The sequence below is a fragment of the Gallus gallus genome, chromosome 1 (assembly GCF_016699485.2).
Source record: "Gallus gallus isolate bGalGal1 chromosome 1, bGalGal1.mat.broiler.GRCg7b, whole genome shotgun sequence".
Taxonomy (NCBI): Eukaryota; Metazoa; Chordata; class Aves; order Galliformes; family Phasianidae; genus Gallus; species Gallus gallus.
In genome coordinates this window covers 54,995,997-55,016,873 of record NC_052532.1, presented here as the reverse complement: position 1 = coordinate 55,016,873, position 20,877 = coordinate 54,995,997, and the positions used below count along the sequence as shown (strand labels likewise).

The 20,877-nt window shown below is 38.5% G+C and overlaps 1 long non-coding RNA gene across 1 annotated transcript in view; it reads right to left on the bottom strand.

The window, feature by feature from the left end:
• The window catches only part of LOC121109114, a 129,838-nt gene that overhangs the window by 5,174 nt on the left and 103,787 nt on the right, over positions 1 to 20,877 (bottom strand). Inside the window, exons 2-3 of the long non-coding RNA XR_005844033.2 lie at positions 14,365 to 14,542; positions 5,132 to 5,296 (exon numbers count right to left, since the gene is read on the bottom strand). This is a non-coding gene — a long non-coding RNA (uncharacterized LOC121109114). The remainder of the gene's footprint in view (positions 1 to 5,131; positions 5,297 to 14,364; positions 14,543 to 20,877) is intronic.

Sequence of the window (20,877 nt, the reverse complement as noted above, 5' to 3'; positions counted from 1 at the left end):
ATTTTAGTCCTTCTGTGTTCTACTCAGCTATATATATTCCTCCTGTCTTATCTGGGTTCATACAACATGCTGCTGTAGTAACAGCAGAGATGTTTTACTGATATCTCAGAAGTGGACTATCAATCATTTTTCCTAATTCCCTTGCAAATATAATTTCCTTTGTAAGACCATTCTGGCTTTGCCTATTACTTGCAAGCTCCACTCATGAAACAGAACTTTGGCAAACATTCTCCTGTTGAACGTGGTATGATTAGCATAATTTGTATGACAGAGCCAAACTGAATGTCAGGTTGACAAAAACCTCTTACTACAACTTAACAAACTCCTTTATGTGCTTTTGATGAGAGATAAATGTTTCACACCATTCTCAGGAAGCCAGAGGAACTAAACCTCTCAAGTTCTCTTGCTTCCAGCAAAAACAGTAGAACAGTAAATATTTATCTAAGTTATAGGTCTATGATAAAATACCATCTCCAGAAAGAGAAAATACAGCAAGGTAGGAAAAATTTGTTTACAGTGGGTTTGTAATATATTTAAACAAACAGAATGAGGCTTTCATCTTCCTTAGGCTTCAATACTGGGGCTGGGAGGAGTTTCTAACAGCAGTGTATAATATAATGTATTCATGCATGCTCTAAATTCTTCCATTTCTGCTCAAAATCCATAATATTTATCAAAACTTTCAAATTGATTTGTAACTACTCAAGGAAGGGCCATTACTTTAAGCCTCTTTCCCACTTGTTAGTGGACTCGCCTGTGATTCCAGCAACAGAGCACTATCTGTGTAACTTCACTGTAAAACAGGAGTGCCCCAAGCAATGTAAAACTGCTTTCAGCACCACTGAGCTCTACCCAAAGGTTCTCACACCGGTGGCACTCAGGAATACGAGCTGACACAACACAAACATCTGTAGTGACAGCAGGCCCAGGACATTGTCTCTTAGATTCAAAAAGTGCACACAGCTGTGGCTCACATGTCAAGATAATTGCTAGAAGAACTGAGCCTATAACCCCTCCTCAGCCAATTCTCATCCCATCTCACCCCATCTTCTCAGTGTTAGCCATTCTGTTGTATGTAAAACACACTCTTATTTCACTCTTCTTTTAATTGTGCTAGCAGAGGTTTAGCCCTGAATTACATGCAGTTAAGAAAGCTTCCCACCGTCATGAAAAAGAACGCCTTCGTGTTTTGTATCTTTAATGCAGCCAATTTGCAGGGTCCTTTAAGAGCAGCTGCTAGTTTTATGTGTCAAATGACCACAAAACAAAGGAGAGCGTGGCAGTGTGTTGTGGGTTCTGCTGACACAGCACACCATTTCAATTGAAAACAAGAACTAGAAGGAGCAGTTGAGAAACCTGACACTAGCTGTTACCTTTAGAAAACACATCTCCAAAATAAAGACTAGCATATATGTATTTTTAAATGTGTTTTAGATGTTGTTGGAGACAAAGGTGATTGGCATGTCCTTCTGAAGAAATATCTGTTATGAAAGAAAAGAGAGCAGAGAATGTGCCATTTCTCTATCACTATAGTAAACGCCTAATGCACTGTAAACAGAGCAGGTCATGCAGTAAAACATGAAGAAGCTCTTTTTTAATCATCTGAATAGAAATTTAATATCTTTGCATTTGCTAAGTAAGGCAACTTGCCCAAGCAACCAGATACATGGAGCCTTATGCGTTTATTCTGCCTTTGTTGCTACTGAACGAAGCTCCTATGTCACAAGCATTAAGGCTGGTATTTACTAAGCAGTTGCACATGAGGGCATATTAAGAAAATTAGGACACCCAAACATGTAAGGAAACCTGAGAAGTCAAAGAAAATATTCATATATACAGCATGAGAAGGGGAGGAGGGGGGGGGGGAGGGAAGGGAAGAAAAAAAAAGAAGAAAAAAATTCTAGTAGTTTTGCTCTTCTAAATGATGAGGTCCTACAGCTAGGACCAATTCCCCAGGTCAACCCCAATTGCACACTGCGCAGAGGAGCTGAGCATCAGCAGCTCAGATCTTGGTCATGCTGTGAGGACTGGAGAATAGTGGGGATGACATGTTGCTACCACACATTGCCCATCACAACTGAGCTGCAGCAGTGCTAGAGCAAGAGGAGAAAAATAAGCTATTACCATCCAGGAGACCTATGAACTTTGGTAGGACAGTTTAAGCATTCTATCAATACTACCTGTCAGCTTCCAGGAGTTAACAGAGCCCTGGCTCTTTTTAAAGGGCAATTGCAAGATAAGAGCAGTGCTATAGAGACTAGTGTGCTTCAGTTTTCACCCTCTTTTCCGCACACCTGACAGGAAGGGTGGCTGCTGTCAAACAGTAAGGTCACATGAACACAGCAAAATTCACCTTCTCAGTCTGAGAGAATGAAAATCAATTGACTATTCAAAACTGAGTAGCAATAAAAAAGCTCATGTTCAGTAGCCCAGCAGCAAAGATCACCATACTACTACGGCAGGAAAATCATCCAGCAGCCTTTCAACACAGCTGTTTACAACACAGAAAGCACTACCATGTGAGAAAGTCTTTCAAGAAGCCTGCCAAATATTCCATTGCCCTATCCTAATTCTGGGGATAAATGCCAAACCAGACCTGCAGGTCACAGAATCACAGAATTTCAGAATATCCCAAACTGGAAGAAACCCATAAGGTCCATCAAGTCCAACTTCTGGCTCCACACGAGACCACCCAAAATTTAAACAATGTTCCTGAAAGTGTTTTGAGAGCTTCTTGAACTCCAGGAGCTGAGTGATCATGGATCACTGCCTTGGGGAGCCTGTTCCAGTGATTGACCACCCTCTCAGTGAAGAACCTTTTTCTACTACCCAACCTGAGCCTTTCCTGTCATTCCGAGGTTCTTTAGGAGGCAGCAAATATTTCTAATGATCAGTAGCCTGGGACAAATCAGAAATCCCTTTCTGCAATACCTGCAGAATTAGTGTTGCAGACAACTAGCAAATCTTACCTTTGCATGGGCAGAAAACAAACCAGGACTGAAGCTGAAGACTGGGTTATGAACAAATGTAAATTCATAACCAGCATATTAGTGTAACAACTATTTCAGAGGAGACAGACACCAGATTATGCCTTTGGATCAAACAGCTCTTTCAGATGGTATTTCAGTAGGCATATGTGAAGTTCTGAGCTAAAATCTTCTATGACATGAGCTTTAAATAAACAGCTTACCTAAAAATATTTTGCTGTCCTGATGATAATCCCTCTGTGCCTTCAAAAGTTTTACACACAACTTGAGCTCTGATGAGAAAAAGAGAGGGGCCTTTCCCTAACCTTATGGCATTTGCCTGTAGTGGAGATTTCTATGCAAGCTCCTTATTTGAGGTGGGCATCTGAAAGAAACACTTTGTCTTCTAATGATTTGAGCAGCTCTACACAGGATCCCTTCCCTGTGTAATGTTCCTGCACTACTCCATGTAGCTATGACTTCAGAGAATCATAGAATGGCCTGGGTTGAAAAGGAACACAATGACCATCAGTTTCAACCCCCCTGCTATGTGCAGGATTGCCAACCACCAGACCAGGCTGCCCAGAGCCACATCCAGCCTGGCCATGAATGCTTCCAGGGATGGAGCATCCACAACCTCCTTGGGCAACCTGTTCCAGTGCATCCCACCCTCTGAGTGAAAATCTTCCTCCTAATATCTAACCTAAACCTCCCCTGTCTCAGTTTGAGACCGTTCCCCCTTGTCCTATCACTATCCACCCTCGTAAAGAGCCATTCCCCTCTTGTTTACATGCTCCTTTCAAGTACTGGAAGGCCGCAATGAGGTCTCCCCAGAGCCTTCTCTTCTCCAAGCTAAACAAGCCCAGTTCACTCAACCTTTCTTCATAGGAGAGGTGCTCCAGCCCTCTGATCATCATCGGAATTCTTCCCTGAGGTTCCACACATCTCTCCCCTTCTGACGAATGTATGGGAAAGGGATAATTTTCTGAGGTCGACTTTTTATTTCATTTTCTTCTTTGCATTTGTTTGTAGTGAGATATTTAAAAGACTCAAAAACTTCTGTATTCGTACCACATATTTTTGTCCCTCTTTGCTTAATTGCTCCATTCTCACTGAACATTTGTACTTCCCTTTTCCCCCATTTCTTTTTCCTTATTAAACTGGCAGTTCTCAAGCAGGAAATGCCTGCTCCCCCTCCCTCCCCCCCTCCCCTATTTTTTTCCTTTCTCTGTTTTTAATACAACTCCCAACATGGTGGCTTGTTGGTATAGGTTGTTATAATAATCACGGATAACACAGTATTCCTTGGTGCAACATAACTTGGCTTCATTGATCACCATGCCATCATATGCAGCTGAACTGTTTTAACATTATAAATGCTTTGGATCCAACACAAGAAGCTGACTGGTGCCCGTGTGTTTCAATACCACACGCTAATGCCTCAACTGACGGACCCACCTCCCATTGCAGCAAGCATACAGCACCCTACTTCCTAGCAGTTAAGCACTTTGCCTCCAGTGAGGCTTGTAAAATGCAAATTCCTGGTAAAACACATGAACTTCCTTTTCATATTTGTGAATAAGATTTTATATATCCTTTTCGTGAGCATTTCCAACTGTTCTGTTCATGCTCTCACTTGCAGATAAAGCCTTTCTTTGGTTTCTTCTGTATTTCTGAGTTAAGGCTATTATTATTATTATTATTCAGAAAGCCTTTAAATATACACATGCGTACACAAAATAGGTGGGTGTGAATACACGTACAAATATACCCACCCACATGTGTATGTAGCAGATGTATATGCATTATATAAATGATCACTTTTTGTGTTTTGATCACACAGTTTTGATCACTTCTTTCACTTTGCTTGCCAGTAAGGAATTACTGAGACATAGTAGCCTCGTGACTTAAAAGATGAGACCATGATATTGCTATTTTTACACTTCTGAGGAGAGTGCAGGTGTTTCAAAGCATTTATGAAATTGCTTGATTGACTCTTATATAGAAGTCTATTGACAATACTTTGAACCTCTGCAGCTAGGCTGTAAAAGATTTGATTATAGTAACAATACTAACCGTCATGAATGTCATAAATCTTAAGAGAAAGGACACATATGTCACATATAATGCATGAAAAAGTTGTCCTTTTATCATGGATAACTTACCATTGTGTAGATACTCTGCTGATCAGCTACTGCATTATTTGAATAAGTATCTGATGTCTTGTTTTCTTTCAAGGAGGCAGGTGCAGGACGAAGTAGGAAGCCTGCCAAGAAAGATGATAAATTGCCACTCGGTGCTGGGGACCAGTGCTTAACATCAGTGCAATACTGCCAGGAATTAAAGCAGTAAAGTAATAAGAAACTAGGAAGAAAATAACTTCTCATTCTCAATAAACAGACTGAGTCCATTTTCTTTATCTATTAAAATTTTTAGTTCATCTAAAACAAAGCATTCTCATTATTATCATTGCACACAATGTAAAATAGCCTTAGAAAATATCCTATGACTCACAAGCCATGACACTTTAAAATAATGATATCAGTTGCTTTTCTGATAGGGAAGTAATTTTGAAGCTAACAAGTTCAAATAAAGTTACACAGAAAAATAACTGCAAAGAAGCTTGGTCTTCAGCTTTCAAAATCCATATCAATTTTGGCAAGGGTTACTCCCTGATTACTGATCTATTCAGTAACAGTGCAGTTGAAAATGACAGGGAGCCCCAACTGTCCCATGTTTCCTTATTTCCTCATCTAGCTTCTTCTGCACTGAATTTGATCCAATATAAATGAGCGTAGAAAAAAAAAATCATGTGATTTACATTCATTTATATGAGAAATAGAGCAAAGCTTGTACCAACTTTACACTTGGGTGCCTACACATGAGTTATGTAGGTTGCTCTGAAAGGAATGTCTCCTATTTATTTCCACAGAAATTATGAGAGATACAAAGAGCACAATAACACTATTTGATAGAAAAATTTCTCAGCTACAGAATGCTATTTTTCTATATAGTCATCATCATTAGCTAGACACTTTTGCCAGCAATGAACAAGAGCCTGCATACCATGCTTGTAATAATCTGCACCAGTGGAGGTGACCCACTGCTTCAGAGTTGCTATGACAGCATCATTCCTAGGAAAATGTTGCCCATACAGTCCATCTTTCATTGGCCCAAAAAGATGGAAATGAGAAGGCACCGAATCTGGACTACGCAGTGGGTGTAGTAGGACACTGACATCACTGCTGAAACACCAACCACTGCTTCACTGTGCAGATAGCCACTGTTTGGTCTCCAGAAACATTCAGCAAGCTTTGATGAATGTTAATAGGTGCCATTTTTTTCCACATAGAGGAATTCAGTGACACACCTTTGCTTCATATGCATTTCCAAGTTAGATACTACTCTGTCAGACTGCCCCTCTGCTGCCATCTGTCACACAGCAACAAAATGTGGTGGAATATTTGTGGGAAGGTTCAGCCTCTACTGCCATACTATCAACATCTGCCTCTGATATCATGGGTCAAGATCATAAAATAGGAGGCATTACTTTTGGAGCCACTCCTTTAAATGCAGCACAAAACACAGATTCATCAAGAATTTTGATATTCATATTGACCAAAAGTCAAGAAAATACTTCAGGAAAGCTGAATTCTTTATAGTGTGACACGAGAAACCTGTTCACACAGCCATCAAATCATTATCGTTCTAAGGCCAAGTTACACACATACACATTTTCTATTTTCCTATGCCATGAAATAAACACAAAGCAAATATGTATCTCACTTCTTAGTGCACACAATGCATATGGGGGGAAAACATAAGTTTCCAAATTTTGCAGACCTTGAGATCTTTGACTTCAGAGGCAGTCAAGACCATGCTCTAGCCAAAACTTCAGGCAATGATGCTGTGCTGGCACTGTGCTCTGCCAGGAACAGGGATGCTTTTCGCAGTCTGAAGTATCCCATCTGTTTTGGTCTGTTCTTTTCTGAGTGGTCAGATTATAGGTATACGATCAATCTGTTTACAGTACAGTTTCTGAGTTGACAACTTTGTGCTCTTTGCTGACTACATTTTGGGGAGCCTTTCTGCACAGCCTTTGGAATGATCCCTATTGTATTTGATTTGGACAGTGGTGCAGGATCAGATCTATACGTATAACCAGGGACCTGCCTCTGGCAGTGAAAAAAGCTTCAACATTCTGCACACTATGCAACATTTTTCCATATCATTCAAAAACAAAACTAGTCCTGCTCAAATAGAGCCAGTTCACTAAGAAGCTCTATTCAAATCAACTGTTTTAAAAATATTCAAGATTTTGGGAACTATGGAGAACACAGATCTGTGATTGCCTTTCTCCTCTCCATATGATTAAAATATCAATAGAGATATCGCTTTGGGGCATCCAACCCTGATCATAACCAAATCAGTAGGTACTATGGAAACCCACATCAGCCTTTTACTAATATGCTGACACGCACAAAAACTCAGCTAGAGCTGTTTTCGACATTCATCCATCAGCAAAATTAGAACTAAATTGAAATACCAATTATCAGTGGTATTCCTCTTTTGTACCAAAATAATTTATGGTAATATTTATACTTTTAAATTGGCCATAAGTCAAACAATTCATCTTCTGAAATCTTCACCTCAGTAGAGAAAAGATGCCTTAAATCTATCAAGACGAGAACTATTGAATAAACATTTTTAAAGCTTGTGTACGATCTATATTGTCATCTGTACTGCATCCAGAAAACTGCATGACATCTAGAATGAATGTTGAAAAGCTGTATGCTATTTAATCTCATCTACATTCCTTCTAGAACTGTTCATCTTACCACCAAGACAAGGGAATGATGTGACAGAGAAAGGCAGTTAAACATTTAGGTGTTGATTCTTCAAGTTGCACATCCCTCTGTAAGTTCTGATATTGAAACTACTGTTTAGCAAATGTAGATGATGATGATGTCCTAGCTTTGACTGTTACACATGAAGTCTGTCCATGTCTCAGTTTATCTTAACTAAGGGAATTTTCCTGTTTGTAGATGCAACAGTGTCATAATTAGTTTGGTTTCTCACACAGCGTGGATAGCAAAAAAAAAAAAAAAAAAAAAAAAAAAAAAAAAAAGCCAAAGACAGCAAAACACAAAATATAACTCAGGGCTGTATAACACATTTAAAGAAGTTTCCCTTAATAGAGAGAGTAAGACAGTGGCAAAATCTAAGGAAACTCTTTACATTCTATCTGTGTCTGAATTTAGCATAACATGATGAATGCAATATTACTGTCAAGGAGGTAACTCACCACTGTAGGCATGTGAAAGTTAACCAAGATCTCATATCAGTTACAAATATCTCATAATACCATTATCATATATGTACAAAGGAAAACACTGAGCCTTAAGAACGTGAAGTGTAGATTTGTGCTTAAGAATTTTTTTGGAGAAGGAGGTGTTCCTAGACCAGTTTCCATTTTATGAGCCCTGTCATTATCATCTCATAACTAGAATGAAAACAAATATATACTCCTTAGAAGAAATAGGTATGTGTTATCATTGCGCACAGGGACTATATTCATGAGAATAACAAGGGGGTCTTCAGGACTGTGCTTGTAATAGCTTCCCTGAAAAGTAGAGACATCTAAGATCCATGAAAAATCCTTGATCTCTGTAGACTGATATGACTGACATACAAGCCAAACTCTCCTATTGGTTATGTCTCCTCTCATCCCCAATTTTTGTAGTCTGGTTGCTACATCCTTTTGTTCTCTATTCAGCTGTGCTTTCTACTTTTCTGGTAACCAGCAAAACCTGCTCATGACATAATGGAACCAATTCCAGCCCCACACCACCATCACTGTTTGATCTTTCTCTCTTCACCTCTTTCCACTCCTCATTCTTTTCTTAGGTTGAAGAACACAGCAGATCTTGCTAAAGAGCCTGTCCTCTTCCTTCTTACAGCCCCCCTTTAGATACTGAAAGGCCACTCTCAGGTCTTTCTGGAGCCTTCACTTCTCCAGGCTGAACAGCCCCAGCTCTCTCAGCCTGTCTCTCAGGGGAGGTGTTCCATCCCTAGGACCATTTGTGGCCCTACTCTGGATGCACTCCAAGTCCATGTCTCTCCTGTACTGAGGACTCCACACGTGGACACAGTACACCAGGTGAGCTCACACCAACACAGAGGAGCAAAATCACCTCACTTGCTCTGCTGGCCACATTTCTTTTAATGCAGCCCAGGATACGGTTGGCTTTCTGGGCTGTGAGGGCACACATCTGGCTTAGGTGCAGCTTGCCATCCACCAGTCCTTTTCACAGATCTGTGTTCAATGAACATCTCATATCAGACAGTTATTCACTGAGAAAATACAAGAGAAGTAACTTTATTTATTTAATTTACCTATCATTCACCCTACTGACACTAGTGGTCACCCTTAAGACTACAAGCAGGAAGATGAAACCCTTGCCAAGTGACTGACTTCATTTCTCAGCCAAGCAAGAAGAAGGAAATACTGGCTCAGCAACATATACAAAAATTAATCTTGGTGAGATAAACTACCTACTGCTTATTCATTGATTTTCTGTACCATATTCAAGTCTAAGAAACTTGAAAAGAAAAACATGTCAGAAAAGCAACAGGCTGCATGCAGTATTCTTCTGACTTACAATAAATTATGCTGATATTTCCCATGGAATCAGCATTACAAAAGTTTATTGCAGAGACATCCATACAATTATGGATTTTGTTTTGACATTATCAAATGTTTCACAATATTTCATCTTTCCAATTTGTTTTGTGTCTTGGACAATGATATAATTTATAAGATAAAGATGAACAGGAAAACATGAAACAAAATAATTTGAACTTACAAAAAAAAATCACTGGGACATTTTAAAATAGTAATAAAATCAGTATGATGATGGAGAACACACTGGTTTCACAAAAATAAAAATAAAAAGTTAAAGGAAAAAGATGAACAAAATATTTTTAATCAGCCTAAATAAAAAGTATGAAGTTGTCCAGAATCATGATGATGCTGATGCTGTTTCCTGTTCCTTAACTGAGGTTTCCAGAGCTGGTTCAAAGCACTACTCCTACTGAAGACTCATTAGTGGTACTTTTCCTGCCCTATAGGTCTGAAACAGTTCCTGAATGCCCACTGGAAAAAAAAAATTAAGGTTTCTCATGTGCTGTCACTTTAATAAAGCCTATTATTCTGCCAGCCAGGTGAAGAGATTCCCATGAGAAAAGATGTGTTCAGTGTGGCTGTCCTGTTAAAAGTGCGATCCAAATTTTTGCCAAATTGGAGGAAAAAGTTCCAGTTGATTCTAATCAGCTTTTCATCAATGGATTCCTTACAGATTCTTCCACTCTTAGCCCTTCAATAGCAATGGGACATTGGGTGGTAGGTAGAATTTTACTGAGCGCTCAGGCACCAGATTATCTGGAGAGTGGGCACACCTCTTCTTATGGCAGGAATACACTGCTTGGTCTCAACTAGGCTTGGAGCCTACAAGTGGCTTGTTCATTCGCTCACAGGATTAACGTGGGAATTAGCTCCCACATGAGCAGCATTATGTTATCTAATTTGCATAGTCTCCCCATTCTCGCAACACGATACCAATCTTGACAGTGGGAGTCTATGCTTTTGGAACAGGAGGTACAGCTCTCTATCTCCAGTGACAACCATGAAGTCTATACGGCAAGGGCAAGCAGAACACTTGACAACCATGACGTTTGCACAGCCTGTGAATTGTTACAGTGGCCATATTTTGAGACATCAGCAGCCTGTGAGAACTCTTTGCATATTTTCCTACTAGACCTGATCAAAAGAGAAACCATCTTTATTTTTTTAAAGAGAACCCTATAGAAATTTCAGATACTGATCAAGTAATAAATAACCAGCTCACTGATGACCATAACAAGGACTCTGCCGTGCTTTCACTGGACTCCTGTGAAAAAGGCGTGGGTTCCCCTTCAACCTATTCAGCTATGAAATTTCTTCAAACAGTGAAAGAGAAACCATAAAACCAAATGTGATGCGCATCATCCCAAGAAAGTCTTGCCTTGCAATTCCCTTGGCAAAATTCTCCCAGCTTCAAAAGTACTCCGTTTTGCAAGAGTCTGAAACAATTTAACAGCAGTTTCATTTGGTTCTTCACTGAAAGACATCAAATCTCTTAAGATGAGATCTTTCCTTGACAGATACTAAGAGACTGTGTCACTGAGTAGGCCTCTTAGTCAGACCGTCCAACAATCTTTGTCATAACCTGTTTTCAGCTGTCTGAGGTGTGTAACTACAAAAATATGCTTTGAATTTTTCAGTGTTGCAAATATATTTTGTACTGTAGGAGTTTCAGACAAATAGCAGTCAATACATGATAAATCTGCAACTAAAGACTAATGGTAGTGGTTGAGAAGAGAACATAGAAGGCAAACACACTGTGTTTTCAGTTCAGAAGAGCTACTTAAAATTGAGAGACTTGGTATCTTGTTTGCATGAGTGAATAACCAAAGAAAGAGTTGAAATACAAACTAGAATTACTTGAAAAAATAGCTGGAGATACAGAAAAAATCAGTGATGCAAAGAAACATGTTTACAATCAAATATAACATTCATTAGGACCCTTCTATGGCAGCAGGCAGCACTTCAAACAACACTTTAGCTATATATCCCATTGATCTCACATGCTTAAGATCTGCTGTAGAACACTTTGCTGCACTACAGCATCTGCTAGTAAAGAACTAAATATAGCCATTCATTGTTGAGGGTATCATAATCACCAGTCAAAAGCTTCCATAAAATTTGTTTCAGAAGAGGTACATTTTTTTTAAAATGCAAGATAACCCACTAGATGCCATTATAGCATATAGTTTTTTAATTGCTACATAGCCTGAAAACATTAGAGTAAGAAACTCTAAGGCATTCTGTGGAGCAGATGTCTGTGAAAATGCCTGAGTTGATATGTCCTTACCATTTTAGAAATCAGGTTATCAGGTCACCCAGCTTTCACTTAAAGGCATTTAGCTGTGAGTCCCTAGTTCTTAAAAATCCTGGCGTAAATATTTTAATTGCTTACACCAAATCAAATCAAGTTCTCAAATGTTCTGGAACGATTAATAAAGTAAAGCTTTCCAAGCCACCTTTCTCTGTTAACAGTAACACTTATAATTGTGTTGACCATTCATCTATTTGATTTGCAGCCTTTATAACTCTGTTCCTCATTGAGTTCATGCCACGTGAAGAAACTGCAAAAGAAATGAAAAAAGATCTTTAAATTTTTCCGAGTTGAATTGTCCTTCAGTAACATGGATGTCAGTCATGTCACAATGAATGAGAGTCATACCCAAAAGAAGTGATGACTCCAAATGTAAAAGGAAAACATCAAAGGTAATAGAAAGTCCATTTAAGCCCCCATACAGGCAGGCAGGCAAAGAAACAAAAAGAAGGATGCTATTATATGCAAATCCCAACATCTTCTCCATATGACCAGTTTAACAGTGGTCATCCTTAATAGGAATAAAATAAAACATTTTTTAATTTGTTAAACTTTAACTTGGTGTTCTTTTCCTCTCAAACCGGTTTTGATTATGTGATGGAAATGCAAGTTGTTTTAACGTAGGCCAACCTGTAGGATAGCATAGCTAAATCTTTCTTTTGAAATAACGGTCCTGAAACTGTCTTTTTTTCATAGCTTGTTGCAGCCAGAGATGAGACTATAACATGATTTTATTTGAAGTCGTGCTTCTGAGTGTCTTTGATAGCTCTTTCTCTATTATCATTATTATTTCCTGAGTTATAACTGTCAGTTGCCACTATCAAAAGGTTGGAGAGAGAGGTGTAAGTCATGGTCACTCCGCCCTCCCATCTGGGTTAGCTACATATATGCAAAGGGCCATTAAAAAAGTGAGAGAGGGAGAGAGAAAAGGAGGATGGAAGGCTTCACCACACTAAATGAAAAGCAAACAATATGCATATCAGCATCCTAAGGAGATGTACCACTCTGCTGGGAAAAACCAAGACAAAAGAATTATCTGACACAACAGTTCAAAGCATATTGCACCTGTCAAAACGTCTGTCATCTTCTATAGAAATGCACCATTCTAAAAGAAAAAAGAGAAAGTCTAGCAAAGTCACTCAGAAACAACAGACCACTTTGTCTCCTTCCTTCCAGCCAACTCCTCCATCTGAAAGCCATTTAACTCAATGCTAAAGATTGCCTGGAAGGACCAGACAATAGGAAGGTCTCTTTCATTGTCAAGGACAGTTACACTTTGAAGATGATGCTCAAAAGGGGTTAAAATGGGTCAACAAGCAATTGTTGGTTCTATCCAAGGAAATGTGAACAGAACATTGTTGAAGTCACACACAAAAAAAACCTAAAAGAGCACATCTTTAAACTGGGGAAGTATGGGGGTGTGGGGGAGGAAAACACAAAATACTGATGTAATCTCATAGAGGGATGAAGATTAAAAAGCAGCAGTACAAATGGACAAATGGTGAACTCGAGTCTAAGTATGGCAGTGCTTAGCAACATGCATCCAAAATACGGAACAGACAAGAGGGATACAGGCTTATAAGCAAAGGTAAAAACAACAGAAACCTTGAGAGAAACATGGAATTTTCCCATGACTTTTTCATCTGTGTACTTCCAACTTCCACAACTCTTTTGCAGAAATCACTGCATTTTGCACAGCTAGAGGGAATGGATCCATTTCAGGTACTGAAATAGATTTTAATAATTTGTCGCTACCAACTGTTTCAAAGGATGAAGATGGGAAATTTTTAAAATACTTTTGCTTATATACAAATTCTCTCTTCAGTACTTTTACAGCCCACAGAAACATCTTTGTGTGCATGTTCTCTTTGCACCTACATGAAAGTTACCACTATAAAGAGCCTTTTAGATTTACTTAAAAAAATTAATTCTCTAGTAAATCTTCTGTGAAATAAAAGATGCATCTAAAACCATTTAATCATCTAAAACCAGTTATTACTTTAATTATTAATCTAACTTTCCTATCTATCTTTTTTCTTTTCTTGTTTCTGACACTTAGAGTATTACATAGGAATATAGGCACCAAGCCTGAAAAAGTCTCAGTTCAGCAGAATTATTCATGAATTTAAGCGGAGTTATTTGCATCTACATCTTCAGCAATGGAACATTCCATTATGAACTAATTCAGACAATAAAATAGCTTGAAATTTCAACTCCACTGAATTTAGCAAGCTACCAATAACATCAGTGGGGGCAAGAAGTCATTTCTCTTTCCACATTTGTAATTCTGATTTAGCATATATTGTTTATTTGATAGCTTCTTCCCTCTTGCTTTTCCAGCCTCCAGCCAAGACAACAGTAAGAACGAAAAAACATTCTTGAAACAGTGGATGGGTCCTTACCTTTTGGAAAATCCTTGAATCTAGAGCTGAATTTTCTTGCAGTTTCCTGTATCTGCTAAAATACAGAAGTGGTCTCTGATTTGGTGTCACTTCCATATCTCCCCAGGGATCCATGGACCAGCATTCAGTTTCTGAGAACATGGTTTGTGGTGTTCTCTTTCAGTCACCATAAAATGGCCTTGCCCATCAAAGCAGGAAGATCGTGAAAAAAGGAGATTATTTGAGGAAGTTCAAATTCACATTTAAATTTAGAATCAAGATTTGTAATGGGAGCCCATTTATTCAAGACTAAGAAGCATGAATGTAACAGATTCTTCACCATTATCTACCCTTTCACTGTTAAAAGCAACTGCAGGCACTTAAATTTGTAAAGCATTTCTAATTTTTGCTTGTATTTGTCATACTTTCTTTAAATCAAAGCAATCTGCTAAAATATTAATCAAAGCTCAACATTTTAAAGAGTTTACAAGGTCATTTTTTCTGGTGTAAAATACTTCTCAGCTTTTTTTTGATGAGTAATGTCTTTCCAGAGGCAGCATTGTAAGCTCTTCCAGTAGCAGGCCCTAGTCAGTTTTTAATGGTACGCTGTTGGTGCCTCTTCCAGAATTAACTATTTTTAAACTGTTGTTGTGATTTTTAAACTTTCTGCAAAACCAATCTTAAACTACAGCAGTCAAAATAAGGATGAAATAATAATCATGAAATTGCTGGTCTCCTGTGCAATTCAGTCATATGTGACTAAATCAGCTTCAGAAGAAATGCCTTGTCAGAGGTCAAAGTACAAAAATTCCTCCCCCAGCAATATTTGGCAACTCAGACGATGTAACTATCCCAGTTTTCCTCTTCCATCCTTTCTCCTCTCCCATATTGCTTCTTCACCACCCACAACACCACGGTCCTCATCCTCTGCATTTTGTTCAGGTGACATCTTCTCCTCCATGGCTCAGCAGCCAGAGTGTTTGACGAACAGAGGAACCACTATCCCCTTGCTGAGCTCTGATGTTGGGTATGAGGGCATGCTGCCACAGGCAGGAGCAAAAGAGGAGAGCCTTTGAGATCATGGAAGGAGATGCTACACATGCAGAACACATGAAACCTGTGCAGACCAGGTGGCATCTGAGGAAATCTAAGATTCCAAACTCAAACACAGATACAGTGAACATGTGTAAATTCTGTGTACACATGTAAATTCTGTGCACACATGTAAATTCTTATTTTCAGGATCTAAGAATTCATCCAATTTTACATTAAGTAACATCATCTTCCTCCTCACCACATTCAGCTATAAAATATAGACAAGAGCATCTTTTCTCCTTTCATTTACTCTCATGATCCACATGTATTTTTTCAAAGTAAGAAAAAGAAAATATCCCCCTAGCATCTATTTCTGTTGTCAGAAATTGAGGAAAATATCAGCTGATATTTTAGAAAAAATTATCCTAACGATGACACCTGGAAGAAACACTTCAGCTTTAACATGATCTCAGCTAAGAGACATGCACGAAAAAAGGTTTTGTGATGATAAATGTGCACAGATATCATTAACACCAGAATAAACAGCAATATACAGTATCAAGTATCAAGACTTATCTTGACAAGTGTTGTCAGGTTTTGTCTTTTTTTCTTATTAAAGTACAATTAGGATTTAATTTTTCTTGAGATTGATATCATTCAGAGGATAATGGAAAAACACTGGGTCACATTTTCTGCTTGTGTGTCTCTGTGAAAGGCAAAGTTGCACAGTGAAATTGTGTGCTTTTTTTTTAAATCTTTGCCACAAGTATAAGCTTTTCACATATGCTTGTACAATGTTAACACAGACAACGGTTCTCCAGCAATCTCCATTCTCCCATTCAACCTGCACCCAAGAACAAGCTTTAATTTCAGGTTATTACTGTTCTGTTTCGGAAGACACATTTCTCAAATCATTGGAAAGAGATGATTACAGATGACTTAGAAAAACCATCATACTCTGTGAATAAAGATGAGAAGTAAAGGATTCTACGAAATACAGGTGGAAGTTTCCCACAGCAAACTTTGATCTGTTTCAGGTAGCAAACAGTTAAAAATTCTATTCATTTATTAATGAGTAAAGAGCAAATGTACTGAATTCACCTGACAATATACTTGAAATGAATCATTTAGCAAGATAGTGCTCAAGTACATTTCAGATATACTTCTGAGCATGACATTAAAAGAAAAAAAGATAAAAATAATGCCTTCAGATAGCTGTCTCCAATGCTTTCATAAGACATCAGGGGGTTTCCTCTCTAAAAAACTCAATTTCTTCTGATCACAGGAGTGTACACCTGACTAACATAATACAATTCACTTACTGTCATTAGGAGATCAAATTTATCTTTGTCCTCTTTCAAGTGTCATCATCTAAATGATTGGCTAAATTCATATTCCAGGATCTTTTTGGAAAATGTGAACTTCTGGCAGCAAAACCACTGTACCTTGATTTTCAAGTTTCTTTCAAGCACAGCACTGGTAGTGATTAGGAAAACCCTTTTATTCTAATATTTAGACAGTATTGTGAGAAAGGACAGTGCTCTTTTAACTTTTCACAAGTAAGTTTAGTCCTCTGATAGGCTGTTCACAGGAAATTGGAGTCCAAGCAACCTGAATCTGAAGGTTTAAACATTTGCACTCCTCTTTGCTCTACTGTAAAGGCTGAAGGTGCTTTAAGATGTTCACGAACATGAAAAAGCTGTGCAGATGGCACTGTTTCAAGGAGCAGAAGGAAAATCCTACTCTGACATGAAGCTCCAAGGAGCCAGTTGATATTTGTTATCTGACCTGAAGCTGAAGTCCTTCTCAGAAAAGCCTGGTGATGGACAGGAGAGCCCAGGTGAAAAGGCTGTCTAGAAGACATCCTTTGGGTGTAAGCCAGTTATTTCACTTGATCCTCTACCAAACCCTTGGATTTTCTAGGGAAATTCCTTACAAGAAATTTCTTTCTATTCCTTAAAGAGAACAAAGAATCACATACAGTCTTTCCCCTTGCAGTCCCAAACAATATCCCTCATGTATCAGGCCCAAAAGGCAGCCAGACCAGATGCACACAGCAAGGTCTTCCCAGACAAGCCATAGCAGTAGCGGTGTGGAAAGCACACAGTCAAGAGCTGATGTAGGCACCAGCCTAAGGTTCATGCTGTTCTGTCATGGCCTTGGAGGGAAGACTGGGACACTTGCTCAGGATGGGTGAACTATATCACAGGGGTTACTGTCATCATTACCTATGCTTCTTCAGGGCTCTGCTGAAAAGCAATGTTAATAGACACTGAAGAAAGACAAAGGCTCTCAAGGTCAGAGAAGTTTAAGGAGTCACTGCAAGCAGTGCAAGCAGGTGAAAGAGCAGCTTTGAAGGACAGATGGCAGTCACGCTGCTAAATGAATCATTCAAAGGTATGAATTCTACAGTGATGAAGGCAGAAGCGAGGAGAGGAAGGGCAAGAACTAAGTGGCTTCTTGATTTCTTGAAAAATAAAGGAAGTACAAATTGCAGAAATATGCATAGCAAAAGGAATAGTTAATACTGATCACCAAGAACACCCATCTCCAAAAATCCTTGAATTTAGATTTAGGTTTTCATCACATTATCATCAACAACCATTGCATTTTTTAATTTAAAATTTTCATGGGTTTTACACACTAAGGAAGCATAGAAAAAATATCTCACCAAAATCAGTAAAGATTTCCCACAGGAATCCTATTTCATTTCAAAGAAAATACAGTGAAATGTGTGATCATGCTCTTGGAAATATAATTTTATGTTTGCAGGTGAAAAGCAGTGAGTTGCAGTTCAAAGAGAATTCCAATCCACCAAGTAACCTTCATGTTTCTAATTACTGAACAAAACCTCACCTGTCATTCACACTAGGCCTCTGCTCACTGCAGAAGGATTGCTCTGCATCTGCTCCCTTTGCCACAGAGATATTTCTTTCAGCATCAACAAAAAGAGAGGTAGAAAATCTTATATCTTTCAATACAAAAGAACAGAGGATGAGGAAGATGATTCTTCCAACAATAAAACAATTGCACTACTGGATAGAAGGAAGAAGGTTGGTTCAACTCTGTAAAAGGTTGCTTGGAGAAGCTGTGGATGCCACCCATATCTCTGGAAGTTTTTGGGCTGGACAAGCCTTTGAGCAACCTGATCTAGTGGGAGGTGTCCCTGCTCATGGTAGGGGGTTGGAGCTAAACGATCTTTAAGGATCCCTTCCAACCCAAACCATTCCATGAGTCGACGATTTGTGAAAGGAAAAAAATTGTTGTTATGTCCTCTATGACATCCAAGAGATCACTATATTTCTACAGACCATGGAAACCAAACCAACTGATCTTTTTGATTGTCTTTTACAGTTCCTAAATAGAAACAGCAAATACAATAGCTGTTAGCAACTGAGCAAGCAAGCAGGAGACCAACACTTCATGCACCTTGAGGATTAATCACTGTGCATGTAGACACAAGTTAGAGCCTCTTTCTTACTCCTTCTGTTTGAAGTTATATTGATTCTTCAAACATTAGGAATAAGTTCAACATCTTGTTTTTTCCCCTCATGCCGTAGCATATAGTACATCCACGTTCAAAAGCTACTATTGTACATATCCTACCAATTAATCTTTTTTTTTTTTTTCAAGTTCTTCTCTTTGTAGTTCAGTAGTCAAAGGAAGTTCTTAACACTTATTTTTAAACAACCCATTTTAATTGGGGGAGTTTGGTTATTTTTTTTTCTTTTTGGTGGGTACTTTGATATTTTTCTTACTTAAATTCTAAATGAAAACCATTATTCTTGGCTAAAATATTCTCCAGAGAGACCTTTTTTTATTTTGGTTTCAGTTTACAAGTCAAATTTGGAAGATGACAGCTACAAAAAAAAAAAAAAAAAAAAGTCTACTGCTACAATTTCTGCTAAAATTCATGTTCCCTGAATAGATTATACACACCTCTACTTCCAGAAGGACTTCTTCCAGTGGTTTTTCCCACACGCTAGGATACATCCCCTTTTCCTATGTGGACAACTAACACCAAGACTCTGACAGCCTCTCTCTAGGGGAGGCCAGGACAGCTGGCACTCCCCACTCTCATACCATTGTCACAGCTCAGTAGACAAGAACGCTGTAACTGTGCGCAAGGGCATTTCTTTTTTTGTCTGACATTGACTGAAATTGACACAGACATAAGTCCACTGTACTTTTGTCAAGAGTATGAGAAGCTCAATTTACCAGGGCCTGTGCCCCAAATGAGGTTTCATCCTCTACAACTGCAGAGAAATTTCTTCCAGGCCCTCTCACATGACATCCCAACTAAGCACTTCCTACTGTACATCCCCTAGTATTTATTTCACCTGTAGCCAGAAAAACTAAAGTGTCACTTTTAGCACTAAACTGAAATTAGATGACTAAAAACACCTACAGTCTAAACGGTAGTTTAGTACAGATGGCATCCAAAAATTTTGGTGCCAAAGAGAATATAAATGTGCAGAAATGCGGCTTTTTGACATTCTTCCCCAGAGTCCAATTAAAATAAGCAAAGTAAACTGCACAGAAATAAAAATATGTCTTGCAAATGAGCTTCATACTAGCTTGATCTGCACAGCAGAAATGAGAATATTATCCACAAATTAAACTACAGATTAAGGACAGCTCAAGTTTATTGTTCATAGTTACTATATAAAATATAATGAATCACAGTGAGTCACCAATTGGAGTTTGTCTCAGAATAAATAGTCATTAAGGTCTAGATGAATAGATATTACAGCCAGAGGGGAGTACTGTGATCATTTCTGACCATCATTATCGTTGTTTTTCAGTGCATAAAGCAATTGTTAAAACCTTGCTTTAGACTTAATTTAATTATGAGTTACACAACAAAACACAACGAAGGTTCACTGAAATAACATATGATTAAGCTGAGCATTTTGTTTTCCTTTCCTTCATTCCATCATCATTAAGATTTAATCCTCTCGTACTTTGCAAAATTTTGTAGCAACCTTGTACAAGATCAAAGTTCCAAGTGATATGGCCATTGGAGAAAAAGAAATGTTTATGTAAAGAAATGGGAATGTCTTTGCAGAAAAGAAAGAGTTCCTATCTCAAAATAAATTTAACAAAAAATAGTGAAGTGGCACGCGATATACCAGATTCCTATTGTGAGGCACAAATTCTTCACAACACTGGGAGACATCGCAGAACAAAAATACTATTAGAACTGTTTCAAAAGGAACATTTTTGGCTAGGATAGAGACTTTTGACATTATTTATTAGGTTCAAAAATGCTTAACAAAGGCCTAACAATAGGCCTGTGGAAACCACTACATCTGAGGCACTTTCTGTTGTTATGTGCCGGCATTGATTTGAAGATGGCCAGCATTAGTAGAACAATTCCCTCACAGCAGTCAATGCAAGTGAGCATTCATACACACACAAGCAAAAGCCTGTGAATGAACCATATGGAAACAGGGGAAAAAAAAGTAAACATTTATTAACCTCTTTGTGAGGAGATGG